Here is a 17,201-nt window from a genome sequence, read left to right on the forward strand (position 1 = left end):
ATATGTGTTTTTTCTTAATCTGGAGGCCATTGCTACACTACAATGTTTCTATGGTATAGGAGAAAGAATGGATATTGGGGAACAGCTAATGGGCTCTGCTACTCATATGACATCCCATTATCATCCCTTACCATGATTTTTGTCCCAAGTTTCCAAATGAAAAAATTAAGGCTCAGAAAGCATAAACAGTGTTATATGAAACAAGAGATGCTTAGAAAGTGTACACAATTTGCATACTGCCACCATGTCAAGAACTGTTCATTTTACTTCTTTCCAAGCTAACAAGGTAGCCAGCATAGTTGCATGGATTCCTGAATCAGAAATAAAGGACTCTGTTACTCACAGCATAGCAGGCAGCACACGCTTCCTGTTCTCTTGGTTCTTCTGGCCCTCTGAATCCCATAGGGTGATATGGAGTTGTCCAGGGAGATGCTGCAACACAGTGGTTTTGCATCACAATTGAGGGAATTCCAACTTAGGAACCTCCAATCTTTTAAAGAGGCTGCAAAAAAACCTGCCCCCACCTTTGCCTTGGAGAGAAACACTTTCTCTAATATCCTAGTAAAGAATCAGATTACTCTATCATGGAGGAAGAAACCATCTATAACCTCCAATGCATTTTCTAGTGATATAAACACCCTTGAAAGATAGGTCAAGGCAGGTCAACAAAAGGCAGTCAGTCTTTCTGTTGACAAGGCATGCAGAAACCTGAGAGACCCATGGAGAATTTCCTCCCAACACAGAGCTCGTTTTGCTATTTTGCTAACAATTAAGGTCCTTCTTCAACAAGTCTCCCAAAGAATGCCAACCATGCTTCTATTATGACGGTTCTTACTTTTTATTAACTGTTTTGACCACTGGCTCTCCAAACTAGAATGTCAGTTCCTCGGAGGCAGAGGTCATGGCTTTTACTTTTATATTCCTAGGACCTAACACATTTCTTGAACCACAGAACATGTTCAATAACTATTTTGAATGAAGCTTTCTTAAGGTATATTAGAATGAGGTTTACTTAAGAAATAGAAAAAAAAAATCAGTAAGCATCATATGGTATTGAATTCACTAAGGGTGCCCTCTGCATGGGTCTACGGCAGATGGCTAATTTTCATGATTCAGGCCTCAAAGACCACTCCCCTGACCGCTCTATAGAAAATATCGCTCTAGATATGTCTTCCTAGAATTTATCAGTACCTGATATTATCCTCTTTGTTTCCTTACCTGTTTATTGCCTGGCTCTCCCTCCTGGAATATAAATGCTATGAACCTATTCAGTCCATGACTCTAGCCTTACAACCTGAATCAGCGTTGGGCCTATAATAGGAGTTTCATAAATACTTTTGAATGAATAAATGTTGGAATAAATTCATTGAACATTTACCGAGTTCATACCATTTGCTAGGAAACAAATGTTGTGACAGTGTCTCAGTGGCACACAAAGACTGTTGTTACTTTAGGTGGCTTTTATTAAGAAATAATTCCATACCAGCATTGAGTTGAGTGACAGCATCACTTTTGTTGGGGCAATGAGCTTCCAATCCTCACTACAGGCATTCCACGCCAGCTTGGGCTGAGCCACGCACCACTGCCTTCCCCTGGTCTTGCTGGCTAAGGTGCCTGTGTCAGCAGGGAGCTTCAGTGCCTTCTCCTGGACCCAAGTCCTCTTCTGGCCCCTAGGGTGGCCATCCTTCTTACTGGGCACTCTCAGCTCTAGCCTCAGAGACCTTCCTGATCAGTTCTGTGAGTCCCACAGATGCAAGGACACTGTGCTCTTCCCATGAAGATTAGCCACTCATTCATGGCTCGTTTTCACTGGGGCAGTAGGTGGTCATCAGATCCTCTCTCACCTTTCCTTGGCTTCTTCTGCCTCTCCTGAAGCAGTCTTTCCCATAAAGTCTTTCCTAGGGATCCTTTGAGTGCTGGAGTGTCCCAGCACTGTTCTCTGAAACAAAGTAGTCAATTTGTTTTTTAAGGATGTATCAATATTCATTTTGTTCATTACTCACTGACTTCCAAAAATGATATGAAGCAGAAAAATGTCAATACTGAACAACAAAAACAGTAAAATCTCTTGGGGTGGGGGATGATCATTATGATTTGTTTAAACACTGACAAATATCATTATCAACAGTGAATGTGGAGATGCAGCATGAGGGGAATGACCAGAGGTAAATTACTGGTAGATCTAATTTTTCAAACCACCATTGATTCTATATGAATTATTATAGGAGAGATTTGTACAGAACATTAGATTAAAGGCCTAGTAGTAATAATAAATATCAAGCATTTCCCCAATTTTATAAGTGAAGAAATTACCACAGAGAAGTCAAATAATTTTCCAAGAGTCACAAAATAAGCAAATGATAGAGCACAGATTCAATTCAGGTTTTCCATCTTCATTTCCCTTGAACTTATCTCCATCAGAGATTACTGAAGCATTGAGAAGACAGAAACTAGAAAGGATGGAAACAGAGTTCAAGTGTAAGCTCATTATTCAAGTGGTGGAAAGGCATGAGGAAGAACGTGGGTCATGGCTGGTGGAGTATTTTTGTGTATTAATAACAACAAGATTGTATTCAAGGTTGAATATCCCCCAAAAGAGTCTAAATCACCAATTTGTATGCTAACTTAAGATTCTTGAAATGGAAAACAATTTCTGTCCACTTTATTTTAAAACTGTGCCAGTTATAAGAATCATTCAAATATCAGTCACATACAATTTGCGTTAGAGAATGAGGACCAGAAAAAAAATCTCTAGTAAGAGATCTCTGCAACTCAGAAACACATTTCCCTCCAATGTTAACTATCAACTAGACTTAAAAGGGAGCATTTTTTAAAGAAATAAACCTGAGTAAAACCCTGAGTTAAATAATTTTCTACCAGATTTCAAAGGATTCACTTCTTTTGAGCTCATGTTTACCTACGTAATGAATAGACTGTTATTTATGACAACAGTTCCCAGGGGTTGGCTTTATTACAGTACATTAAGTAAAATTAATTTGCCATTATTTTCTATAGTTACTCTTTAGTCTTTCCCTAAAGATTTTCAATCTCACTCTCTCTCTCGCTCTCTCTCTCTCTCTCTCCTTCCAGAGAAGAAATGTAAAAAATATTTCACCCTCATCATATCCTATCACTGAGAAGAGACCTGATTTCTCACTTTAGATAGGAAGGCTCCAAAGACAAGAAGAAAAAGCAGGTCATACTTGTTCTGCAATGTTAAAGCATATGTCAAGGCCCCTGCAAAAAGATAATGTCGACCTTTTCCAGATACCCAGTCCCTTTCTTTTGCTCTTAAGAGGGTTGGGGAGTTGATAATAGTTTTAAAAGAAGTATTTGGGGCCCTGAGTGTTTCATTCTGGTGTTTAAAACTATAAGAAAATACAGATTCAAAGCTCAATATCAAAAGAGAGATACTATTTCAGTTCAAACATTCTTAAAAATAAAGACCCCCTCTATTTCTATTTCTCATAGAATGGTGAGATTTGTAAACTTTTCCCATTTTAATGGCCGCCTGGAGTAAAAACTGTAGAGTCTGCTCTAGAATTGTTGCCATCTAATCTGATAATGCATTTTACAAAGCAGCAAAAGCATAGAATGTGTAGGGGGAGAATATTTTGTTTCAGTGAGAGCCATCCTTCACCTGGTATGAAATGACAGTGCTGGATTCTGTATCATCAGCAAGAAAAATTACACTTGTCAGGCTGTGTGTATGCAGTTAGCCTTGATTATTCTTATCTGTCAAGCCAAGAAATTATCCGAAACTTAAATTGACCCAATTGATAGAATTCTGCTTAAAAGCATGAAGAAAATAGTTATAAATTTATTTTATAATTTTCAGAAAATATCTGAGAATGAGAACTGACTCCAGAGACATAAATAGCCTAACAGGATAATTAAAATTATAATTAAGTAAAACCAAGCCATCCCAAGCCTATTTAGCTGAATAATCCCCCCCCCAACCCACCCAGGATTATCGTGGCATTTGAAAGAGGGATGGTGAAGAAATCACTTTCTAGGATTTTCCAATGTGATGGCGTCTTCCAGACTGTCAGAGCTGAGAAAAGGCCAAGAAGAAACAAATACCAGGGTAGACAACGTGGCTATTACACCGCTCCCTAGTCAGTCCTACTTTACCATCAGTGGCTGTGTGGCCAAGGAAACTGACCTTACACTCCTCACCTCCAGTTTCCTCATCTCCAGCATTTCTGAGACAATAACAACATGCATCACAGAGTTGTTATAAGGGATAAGTGACAGCAGGTATAAGTGTTATGGGGATATTTTGTATTCAGTATCACCGTTACTATGAGTAATGCATCAGAGGGGAAGTAAAGAGTATTCCAGAACAGCTGAAGAAGATGATGATACTAAATATACTGAGCTGGGTGTTAAAGATAGAAGAGTTTCTGTGTAGAGCTGTAAGTTCAAACTGGAAAAGCCTCCATGTACACTGAGAACAGGACTCTGAGAATGGAGAGGAGGGGAGGCCTCAAGCAGCTTCTTCTCTCTCCTATTAAGTACAGCCTCCAGAATGCCTGTCTCAGGTAAGAAACAGGACAATTAAAATGAGGAAAGTCTGTGAGGAAAAGGGTTTCTGATCCATGGACCACATAAGCCACACTCCCAGCTTAGAAAGGAACTCAAGGTCTCCAGCTACATATATTTTTCTTACTGTTTAAAAATCAATAGCTACCACACACACTAGGATGGCTAAAACCACAATGATAGACAATAACAAGTATTGGCAATGATGTGGACAAACTGGAACCCTGCACACTGATATAGGGATGGAAAACAGTGCAGCCTCTTTGTAAGACAGTTTGGAATTCCATATAAACATAGAGTTACCATGAGACTTAATGCCATTCCTAGGTATATACTCAAGATAAATGAAAACTATGTACACACAAAAACATGCACATGAATGTCCATAGACACAGTATTCATAATAGCCAAAAAGTGGAAACAACCCAAATTCCCATCAACTGCTGAATGGATAAACAAAATGTGGTATATCCATATGATGGAATATTATTCAACCACAAAAAGAAATGAAGTATTCACCTTGAAAATATTACTCTGAGTGAAAGAAACCAGACACAGAAGGCCACATATTGTATGATTCTATTTAAGTGAAATGCCCAGAATAGGCAAAGCTGTAGAGACATAGAGTAAATTGGTGGTTGCCAGGGGACTGGGGGATGAAGGGGATGGGGTTGGCTGATAATGTGTGTAGAGTTTTTGTTTTTGTTTTTTTGAGATGATAAAAATGCTCTGAATTAGACAGTGGTTGTGGCTGTTCAACTTTGTGAATATATTAAAAACCATGAAATTCGATAATTTAAAAGCGTGAATTTATGATATGTGAATTAGATCTCAATTAAAAAATAATACGAGAGAAAAATCAACTGCTGATATAATACATCATACTAAATCAAGTTGAAAGCAAATGGAGTCTTAAGTTTTACAAAGGCTTTAGTGAGCCTACATGAGTCACGTAATTCTTTTCCACTTCTTCATTTTCCTCATCTAGAGGAAGAAAGGAACATCTGCCACCCACATTTGTGATAAGATCTGAGTATATTTTTGAAAAGCCTGTGTTTTCCAATGAAAGGTGATATACAAATACAAGGTAACAAATACAGGAAACGTTGAACACTAGGTAGCTTTAAACAGAGTCACAATGTGGCAGTTGAAGCTTGAACATATGGGCAGGTATTCATTCTCCAAAGCCAGGGAGCAGCCCATTGGATGCACTGTGGCTCTAAGTGGATCACCCACAGGGCAGAGCCTGGGACACACACACACACACACACACACACACACACACACACACACACACTGCTTTGAGATTCAAGCGTTAGGTTATTACTCCAATCATCAGGGTGTCTTGAATATTAAGTTCTATTTTCAAAATAGATAATCTTGACAAAATTGTCAATTCTGATTACTCTTTTAGAAAATAATGCAGAACATTCTTCATCTGGCTGAGAAGAAAAACGGTGCTTCTGAGGTGCTGTTCACATCACTTTTGATGCAATCAAAGGGATTTCTGTCCTCTTCCTTCAGATTTATTTCAAGACAATAGACAGGAAGAATAAGATACCAAAATGAGTAAAGGGTACTTTACCCCATTTTCTAGATAGGAAACACTATTAGTTCAACATTCTACGGAAGGGAGAAGCAGTCTAGGAAGGGCTGTGCCTTGAACCCCTGAGTTCTAAACAGCCATTGCAAATCCTGGCTGCCTATCCTTAACTCACCATAAAATAAACACATTTCCAACAAAAGAATCCTCCTGCTCCTTAGTCATGATTGACACAAATGCGTCTAGGATTTCTACTGTGAAAAACCTGAAGCAGGGAGTCAGAGCCACAGTCCACTTTCCCCACATGGCTTCTTTGTGCCACCCCTGCTCCTCACTGCTACGCAGATGCACATGGGGGAGAACATGTGTACTTTCATTGAGCAGAGAAACACATGCCTGCTTCCTGCATCCCCTAACATCTCCTCAGAGCCACCAGCTGAAGGATAGGCAAAGCTGAATCACATGTTGGGCAGAAAGGCCCTGGATCTAGTGGACCATCTCTTCCCTCCAGTCCTTCCCTCCCTTTACAACAACTAGAAAAGGAGAAATGACAGACAGGCTAAGATGTGGAAACCTAAACACTGATTGATAAAATTTAATATCTGTGTCTTTAGGGAAAATTTCTCTTCCACTTCCCAAATTCCCCTTTCATCCCACAGAAGAAGGCATTTCCACCAACTCCACTCTCAGAAATTCCATAAAGGAAGCATCTATTCTTCTCAATTCCTCTTTCCTTGCTCTTCCTTATGGAAATGGAAGTGATTGATAATATGATTGGTTAATTTGCCTCAGGTCAAGAGACAGGGTCCTGCTGTCATCTTAGGTACCTAAAAGCAAATGGGGATCTAGGTTTTACAAATGCTGGATACCCAAGTTTGATGGTGGCAGACATCCTCTGTGCTTCCAATTCTCATGTAATAAGTAGATCAAGCACTGGGTTTGCCAGTTGGAGAAAAGAAGCTAAAAGGAAGGTAAAAATGGAGGGCTTGGGGTGTGAGGTGTGGGATGGAAAAGAGGGCGACAAGAGGCAGGGTAGAGCTATTCTTGATTATGTGACTTGTACATCATTTGTGCTGAAAAAAACTCCCAAATAACAATGGTTTAAAAAGATACAGGTTTTCTTCCCCCTACCGAAATATTGTTTGAAGATAAGTAAGCCAGGACTGATAATGTGCCCCACAGTCATCAGGAACTGAGGATTTATTTCCAATTCTATATCCTTAACCTATAGTTTCTATTTTCAAGGTCACAATGAGGTTGAAAGATAGCCACTGCAGCTCTAGACATTTCACCCATGTTCCACACCACAGGAAAGAAAAAGGCGCTGGAGCAAAGCACACACATCCCAGCTGAACTAGGGGTTCCCTGGGAACCTCACCCAACAACTTCTGCTTACATCTCATGGCTACCTCCAGCCGCAAGGGAAGTTAGGATGTGTGGTCTGTTATCTCAACATAGTGCTGGCCGGAATAAAATTGTACGGATCACAGTGTGTTAGGAAAGAACAAGTGGAGAACAACTGATTAGTCACAGGAACAAAGCAGACTAGCCACATCTCCTGTGGAAGGAGAGAATAGATGATGGAAAGGGAAGTTGAGACTCATTCCCCAGTGTATCCATCAGAGAGCAAAAGAACTGACAAATTTTCTTCCCCTGTGATCTAAAGCTAAGTAGAAAGTGAGGGATTTCTCTGAATAAAATAGGACCATCACCCTATTACACACACACAGACACAAACACACGTGCAAAAATAGGTCCATTTTTCATGGGCAAATGCAAAAAAGGAACATGTGTAGGGAGGAAAATGCTCCCCTCTGCACCTGTGTCTTCTAGTCAAATATTGGGGGGGGGGGGTGAGAAAGTGTATGTGTGTGTGCATGTGCGTGTCGATACAGTCCAACCCCACCGAGGTCCTGTTATAAAAGTTAACAACCCAAGTTTGTTCCTAAACAAGGATATTCCTAAAGAACAGATGGGGATCAGCATTTCCCCTGGGTCCTATCACTAAGTTAATTCTCAAAATTAGTACATGTTGTGGGGAGCAGCCCATCACAGAAAGAGGTATGAGCCTGGAGGCCAAGCTTCATTCAGGGAACAATGGGAGAGAGACAGACCAGACAGGAGAGGTCGTCCAGAACACTGCCCAGGAAAATTCCCACCACCTCTGCCAGCTGCCAAACTGCCCGTGTAGGGGGATTTCTGCTGTTACTCAATCAGCTGGTTTATCCTGCCGGAATGGCATGTTGAGAGGAGGCTGTTTATTTGTCAGCTAAATTAGTCTCTCTAGCTACTGATATAGCAGCTTTCATAAACATACGTTATGAAAACAAACGTTAAAGCCTGGGCTATTGGTTATCCTTTTCAGGAAAATTATGGACCATATTATAAACAGGAATAACAAAGACTTCTGGGAAGAACTATAGCAGAGGAGCCATCATGGTACCCTGCGAAAAGGCAACAGGACCCCCTTATGACCTCTGTCCCATAATTGAGGGAACATTGCTCTGTAACTCTGTTACTACAGACACATTAAATTGCCATTACTGGAAGTAACATGTACACATACACTTATGCATGTGCAAAAACTGACCATTTAAAAATGGACAAAGATAAGGGCCAAAAAAGTTTGATTATAGATCCACCTTAATGATATTTACCTATTTTTTCAAAAAGACACAAACACCTAAAATCTGCCTAACAATGATTTCATTTTAAGAAAACTCAACTGCTTCATTTAAAAACTGTATTTATTACTCCTGTTGGTTTTTGATAACTGTTAACGTGGGTGCTTTTAAGAGTAGCGGTTTTTGAACTCAGGGTTCTTGTTAGTCAGCGAGTGATAGTGAAAACCCTGCTTTCATGTACCTCAGGCTCCTCAGAGACTACAATTTCCAGTATAAATAAAATAAACAAAATAAAACAAAACTTAAAGTGCCACCTATATGTAATAACACCTTCAGTGCCCCCATCGCTTAAAGACCAGAAATTCTATGCCTTTAGTTCCTAAGGTCATCTCAGGATTCAACTAGGCTCACCCATCTCAGTCCTTGGTGTTTTCTTAACTCTTTAGAGGTCAGCAAGGACTAGGGCCCCCAAACTTCATCCTGGTTACACCCAAGATTTTCCTCAGGCATAAGTTAACCAGCCAAAGTAAAGGATCAAGTGTAGTATCAGAAGTTTTCCTCTTTGCATTTGGCTAAATCCCAATAATCCATTTGCTAAAGGAGTGCTTTGTGCAAATGTAATTGATGTATTATATCAGCAAATGGATTACTTGCCTAGATGTCCCACCTCTAAAATGCATGCTAAAGGGGACTCAGTAACACAAGGCATGGTGAGTGTTAAGGTTCAGATCTGCCCATGATTTAGATTTGTCCACATTTGCTCTCTGATTCAGAAATGCCAGGAAAAGGCCTGAGGGCTGGACAGAGGTGAAAGAGGTCATCAGTTACAGAAGTTGGGTCTCCTCTGGAAATTGAGTTGTTGGCAGCCAGCTTAGAACACATGAGCAAGAAAATCACCGTAGTCGTTTCTTTTTAATGGAAATGACTCAAATAGTTATCCTGGAGAAATGTGTTCTAAAAATTGATCTCCCTGGGGCTGAGATAACACTCAAGGGGGAAAGGAGCAGGGGTTAGCAAATTTATTACTGGTCACAACACTTACTAGATGTGTTACTCTGACCATGTTTCTTAACCTCTCTACACCTTTAAGTTTTCTTATTTCTAAAATGGGAGTCTTGGGGGTAATGCAATTTTTGAAAAAAAAAATGATCTAAATGCAGCCCTAGAACAAAGAGCAGGATGCCTAATAAATGTTGAGCTTCCTTATCTCTCCTCAAGAGGAACATTCATTACTAGATCAGAGGATAATATTAGTAACCACAGTATGCCCTGCTAGGTCAAGTTTTACCTCTGACTTACCAAATTGCTTATGTAATGGTATCTAAACAGGAATCACATGGAAGCCTTGTGAAAAGCACATTGCCTCCCCATAACAGGAGGCTGGGATTGAGCAAGTTTGGGGAGGAATCTGCATTTTAACAACCTTGCTGATGATTTGGAAATATGCCAAAGCTTGAAACCTTATAGGTTAGGGCAATGTCAATATAATGACAGAAAACAGTCATTCTAATTTACTCTAATAACTTTATCACTAAAGTAGATTAAAAGATAGATCTGATCAGTTAATAAAATTACAAATCTACGCTTTTTAAAACTCTTTGTAAGTACTGCCTAAGTCTCTTAGTGCTTCAATTTAGCTAAGCCATGAAGTAGAAACTATAAAGCTTCCTGACTTCACAGATGGTAAAATTCCAGTTCAAATGCCATGCCGCTCAGTGAAACCTCCCTGACAATTTCATCCTCCCTTGTGGGATTAATCAAATCTCTTGGTTCCTGGCTATGAGTAAACTGTATTTAGATTCATTGTCTACATGGCCCCACCAACTGTGAGCTTCTGAAAGGGAAGACACTAGCCATGCTATCTTCCCTCTGCTTTGACACAGTCCCAGGCACATAGCAAGCATTAAATAAATGTGTGCTGAATTTCGCTGTAAATATCTTAATTTACACTTATTCTATAAAAATAAGAGTATGTAGAAAATTTAGACATAACTAATGGCAACATTTTGAAATATGTTTTTACATTTGCAAATCCATTAACCTCTTCAAGAAAGATGTTTCCTAATCTCAAGTTATTTCTCTTAGGAAGGAAAAGTGAAGCAATTTGCTTAAAAACTTCCTCTTAAGTTAAATATTGATTTAGCATCACTTACTATTATAAGCCCCTCTTCTCTGCTGTGTAATTGTTTTTAAATGGATTGGCAATGGATGAATAATAAGGGACTCCCTTTACAAATATTTAAAGACCCGTTCAAAACGAGACCAAACCAAAACAGAAATCTCTTTCTATGTCAGTTTAGTGAGCGCTTTATTATGCTTCCTAAGCACACAGTATTAGAAAACGCCGAACACACACAACCAGTTTCTCTCCTGCTGAAATGACATGAGAGAAGATTTCGGCAAAGCACTGAGGGGAATCAGTAATTACCCACTGACTTGACATGCATGTACATGAACAGAGGAGCCAGAAGCAAAGTGGCAGCAGTAGTGTAGAGTTTTGTGGAGAAGTGGCTTCCATAAACTGGTCCCTGTCCTTAGGGGGCTCGAAGTCTGTGGAAAAGACAGAGATGTGAACAATTCATAACCAGGCAAGGTGGAACATGCCTTGTAAAAGATATAGAGCTGTGCTATGGGAATGAAGAAAAAGGAAGAGCTGCCTGGGGATCAGGCTGGGCAGACTGGAAAACATCTGATCCAAGTCTTGAAGGATGAATAGGAGTTCACCCAGAGATATTCCTATAAACAGGTACTATGATTCTCAAGGTTATTTTTAGATAGTTCAGGTCAGCACCCTCAAGAAGAGTTTTTTTTTTTTTTTTTTTTTTACGTTTAATAATAAAATATATGAGCCAATGAAGGATCACAGGGAGTAGAGTTGCCTCAGCAGATGCTAACATCCTAGCCAATATGTTTAGACTACATAAAATCCAGTTATGCTCACAAAAATTCAGGCAGCAAGAAGACCCATTTAGCAGGAGAGGAAAAAGGAAGGACACATAAACTATAAAGGATTTATTCATTCTCCCCAGTAAAGACTAAGCCCCTTCATGTGCTTTTGTTAATTCATGCATTTTCTAATTCATAGCCTAGAGACACATTGTGCTGTTTTAAAATAGCTGTTACAGATAAGCTACAAGACTTTATTTAGACAACATCACCTTAATTTTTATTTCTGCCTCATTCAGCTCAATGTCTTCTCATTTGTTGGGAGTCATAAATTGGGTATCTAATTAGATTATTTAGCGACACCTAGTGGCAGAGATTGGAACCAAAGGCTACTTTTTAAAAGTGAAGTTTGTGCCTCTATCTTCATGCTTTGGTCCAAGAAAGCCTTTATGTTTCAAGTTTTCTTTTCAACACATTCTAATGATATTTGACGGTTAATTTTATGTGTCAACTTGACTGGGCCGATAGGTGCCCATATTAAACATTATTAGTGTGTGTAAGAGTGTTTCTGATAAGATTAGTATTTCAATCAGAGGACTCAGTAAAGTAGATCACCCTCTCCAAAGTGAGTGAGCATCAATACTTGAGGACCTGAATGGGAAAAAATGCAAAGGAAGGAGTAATGTGCCTGTCTGCCTAAGCTGGGACATTGATCTTCTCCTGCCCTTGGACTGGGATTTATGCCATCGGCTCCCCTGGTTCTCAGGTCTTCAGACTTAAACTGGAATTACACCACTGGCCTTTCTGGGCCTCCAGCTTGCAGACAGTAGACTGTGGGACTTCTCAGCTTCCATAATTGCATGAGTCAAATTCTCCATAATGAATCTTTTCAGGTCTGTAGCTATATCCGTATCTTATTGGTTCTGTTTCTCTGGAGAACCCTAATTCTAGATACTAAAGCAAATTCAAACAAGCAGTTTGATCTGAAATACAATTGACTAGCGAGAAAAAAAGGGAAGGAGAAGGACAAGATGGAGGGAGAGAGAGGAAGAGAAGCCTGGCTAAAGCTGAAGGGGTGCATTAAAATTGCAGAGGAGCCAAGATTAGTCACGAGGCTATTTATTTATTTGGCCACATTCATATAAAGAAATAGAAGGAAAGTCCACTCCTTGATGCAGATGATGTAATGAGAACATATGACAATCTGAAAGAAAGACCAATGTTTTATTCCTGTCTTTTCCACTCAGATTTGAAAGTAAAGAATAAACAAGTTTAGCTGATTTTGAAGTCCAAGATACATCCAAATTTAGACTTTTTTCTTATTTTCATAAATTATAAAAGGCCTTTCCCACTTCTAAATCTGTGTCCTCCACCCCTTCTTTATTCACCTTATCAGATTAACTTATTCTTCCCACTAAATGGATGTCTTGAGATGTGAACATTAATCTCATTTAGTGCAACATTCACAGGTGCTCTAAAAATAAAGTGGTGATTTGCTACCCTGGCATATCCTGTCAGAAAACCAATCAATCTACCTAGGTAATAAAAAAGCAAAACAAGTAAGAGTCACTAATAAAATTAATTTAAAAAACAAAAATATAACAAAACTATTAGAAGAAAGTGTGAGCACGTGACAACTTTGAGTTGAAGGTGTGAGTCCTAGACAAATCTCATTGGGAGGTTCTGAGGGACTTCACATGAGAAACCACTTCCATAAACCTTTGAGAAAACACAGAGAACAGGAGTAATGCTAAAGGACTGGACCCAAATTACAAACTAGAACAAATTTTTGAGAATGCAGACCAGGGGGCCCCCAATACGATTTTAGAGCAACGAATTAAGCACGAATCTTCCCTTGCTTCCCATGCTCCCACTCCCTTTCCAACAATGGGGTTCACCACATAGAACTTAAGCCCTTTAAGGCTCTGGGCCCATCGGAACTTTATCTGAAACATTAGGAGCTACTTGCCCCTTGGAGGTAGAATTCAGAGATGGTGGTGTATGGAGCAGCTCTGATTCTGATGCCTGAATGCTCCATGGGCTCCTTTGCTCCTGGGCTCCACACAGCACAGTGGCTAGTCAATCTTCACTCATCTCTTTTTTTAAGTGCTCTTCCTTCTGTCTGAAGTGTCCACTTAATACACTGCTATTCACCTTCCAGATGCCAAGAGACTATCACCTCCTTTGGGGATCCTTCCCTAATTTCCCCCCAACCCAGTTGTTAATTCTTAGCCATATAATAACCCAGTTACTGTAGTAATTTATTCTTATGACTATCTTTTCTATTAAACCATAACCTCCATGGGGAGAGCCATGCAATGTAGCCTTCACTACCAGTAAAGACTATTTTTGTTATTGATTAAATATTTATTAAGCATCTAGTATGTACTGAGTGCTGATATGGGCCTTGGGGATACAATGATGAACAAGATGCAAGTCCTGCCCTCAAAGTACTTATAATCTGGTAGGAAAGACAAATAAGGAAATAAATCATTTTGGTATGTTCTAGTAAATGCTGATTGGGATAAGCACAGAGTTCTGAGAAGCACAGAGCAGAACCATTCGGTTGGTTTATGGAAGAGTCTGGGAAGGTTTCCTGGAGGAAGAGAGGGTGGGTAAGGACCATGGGAAGCATTCCAGGCAGTGCAAAGGCACAAAGGCATGAATCTGCACTGTGTGTGCTACCACACGTGAGGCCCAGTGGCCTCCCTGGTGCTGGTCCCTGCCCCTACAATCCATCCTCTATATTGTCACCTGAGTGTTCCCCTTTACATGCAATATACAAACATACAAATAGAAGGACGGTCTCTCTATATTCAGATTTCTTTAGTGGATCCGTCACCTGCAGGAGAAATCTAGCTCCTTAACATAACTTGTAAGCCCCATCATGCCTCAGCTTTCATGCCTACACTGGTACTGTACCAGCCTACACTGGTACTGTGCCCATATTTTTGGATGAACAAGTAAGTTACCAGAAGATTGAGTACATAGTGAATTGCAGGGGGAAGAGGATAAAGAAGGAATAAAAGAAACTTATTTCATTTTTATACTCCCTAATCCTCCCATCCTCACAGGGCTTTGTCAGGTGTCCAGATAATGTTTGCATAGCAAAAGGTCAAAACATTAATGAATAAAAATATATTTTATGTTATTTATTTATTTTGAGCTCACTTCATTTTAAAAATGGCTTTAAGTGTCTAGAACAATATTGGTACTTTTTACTTTTTTTTTTTAAGTTTCTACTTCTTGAACTTCCCGTATACCATAATATATTAGGCACTTTTCAGGCACTTTATCTTGGTAAAAAGCCATAAACATACAATGAGGAAGGTACTATGGTAACCTCATTTTCCAGATGAAAAAACTAAAATTTAGGGAGGTTAAGGGACAGGCAAAATGTCGCAGTTAGTAAGTGGCAGAGCTGAAATTTGAACCCAGCACTATTTGACTATAGCGTCCATGTTCTTAATACTCTGCGTGGGCTGAACATACTGACTTGGTCTAGACCCTCACATGGATCAGAGGAGAAGGGAGCAACCAAGGTCATTTGGGTTATGATATGGGGATTGGCTCCTAAAGGGCCAGCAACGAGAGACCTAATCTCTACTGTTGCAAGCCCAGGATCCATTCAAACCAGCATCAGCATTCATATGCAGGGAAATCTAATCCAGTGGCTGAAGGTACAGGATGGAAGGCAGTCCAAACATAAGGTGTCCATAAGTCATACCAGTAATTGGGTCAAGGTTTCAAGGGTCATATCTGTACGAAGTGGTATCTCCAAAGTGAACTAGGATTACGAGATCCAGGTTTTGGCCAATTGATAACAGAGGAGCAGGTAAAGGATAGGTAAAAATCAGTACTGCCCTCCCCTAGACATCATCAAGCCAACTTGGGACTCAAGAAACTGGAGCTCTAGGCAGAAAATTGGTATGAGAGCTCAGTCTATGGAGACACCAAGTACACAGAGGCTGACAAAAGCCTCGTTTAGTGGGCACCTGGCTGAATTCAAGTGCTTCCTAGACACCAATGTATCAGGCAGCAAGACTGATTCTAATCTCTGCCTGTTGGGGGTGTGTGACATCTATATGTCTCCCTATCCCTATTGGATGGCCCAGAGGATTGAGGAAAGCAGGGAATGACTGTGAAGATTTGTGGCATTTTTATAGGATCTCCCCAAAAGCCATGAAACATGACAGTGGGATTTCAGGCTGGTGCAGGAGTTATTTGGGGAAGAGAAACATTGTATACTGCCCTTAAATAAAACCGGTACCAAAGGTCCTTACTTTATGAAAACCTTCTGTTACTTACAGTTTTAACATTTAAGGGTACAAGGAGAAAATAAAGCATGTTAATACTTAACAGTCCTACTTTTAACTGGTGCTTTATCCTAAATGATACTAGGCAAGTAGTAATCATTTATCAACATTTTTGGTGAAAAGGTTGATATTTTCAAATTGTGTTGTAAAAGCAGTTAAATGTTAAAATAAAAATACACATTACAGTATATGGAGATGTAATACCAACCCTTAAGTGTCCTTACCAGCAAAAGATGGTATTGTTTTATTTTCCTCAGAACAGAATCTGACCTATGCTATCTTTTCCCATGGAGTTATTTTGAATAAAGATCTGCTGGACTGAAAGACAATGTGTAGTTGAAGTATTTTGTCACCATCAGAATCAATAATAGCAATAACAATTATTACAATCAATGTATAAATATACTATAAAATGCATCAAAAATCAGATGTATTAGTAGATCCATGGGAGGAAGAATAGATAAATAGATACATGATAGTGGAAGTTGAGTACACAATGCTCATGGTAGAATCTAGGTGTTGGGTACATAGATGTTTACTTTAAAATTCTTCCAACGAAGCTGTATGTTTTAAGTTTTTCATAATGATATGTTAGGAAAAAGAGTAAGTGGGAAACAAAGCAAAATAGTTCCAGGATTACAAAATATTAATGTATGAGATTTCTTCAAAATTGTTTTACCAGATATTTATTAGCTACAATTTAAATAAATATCGAAGAATTTCAAGAGGCCTTCCCTAATACTAACAATAAGTAAAAACACAAGATGACTTTCAATGAGAAAGATATATATATATATATATATATATATTTATCTGAATCATACATAAGTGAATGTATTTACCTAGATTACCTATATACATGTATATATATGCATATAGATGTATGTTTGTATGTATGTACATAAGTATTAGAAGATGTAGAGAATGAAGAAGTGTTAAAGGAACCATGAAAAACTGCAAAAACTTTAGACAGATCTGAAAGGTGAGGTTTGACCATTTTAGATTAGAAAAGCAACCAAAAAAAGTCATCTAAAATATGTTGAAGAAAGCCCAGGATGAATTGGTTGGTAACTATAACAGTGCAAGACAAATATGAATATGCATGTTCCCTGTTACCATTGATCTGTGTGAATCACACTTGGCTGTGAATCACACTCACTGGTGAGACGCTGAAGAGTTCACTCCTCTAAAACTCAGATTTAGTACGTCTAGGGTGAGACTTGGGCATCTGTACTGTTTTCAGTGCCAGAGGAGATTCCCATGCACAGCTGGTTTTGCGCACTATTT

General features: G+C 39.2%; 1 long non-coding RNA gene across 1 annotated transcript in view; it reads right to left on the minus strand.

Moving 5' to 3' along the window:
• Positions 1-262: 262 nt before the first annotated feature.
• LOC141579405 (uncharacterized) overlaps positions 263-17,201 on the minus strand; it is a 149,303-nt gene continuing 132,364 nt past the window's right edge. Inside the window, exons 3-4 of the long non-coding RNA XR_012510660.1 lie at positions 1,484-1,939; positions 263-432 (exon numbers count right to left, since the gene is read on the minus strand). This is a non-coding gene — a long non-coding RNA (uncharacterized LOC141579405). The remainder of the gene's footprint in view (positions 433-1,483; positions 1,940-17,201) is intronic.

This window comes from Camelus bactrianus, chromosome 12 (assembly GCF_048773025.1).
Source record: "Camelus bactrianus isolate YW-2024 breed Bactrian camel chromosome 12, ASM4877302v1, whole genome shotgun sequence".
In the NCBI taxonomy this organism is placed as follows: Eukaryota; Metazoa; Chordata; class Mammalia; order Artiodactyla; family Camelidae; genus Camelus; species Camelus bactrianus.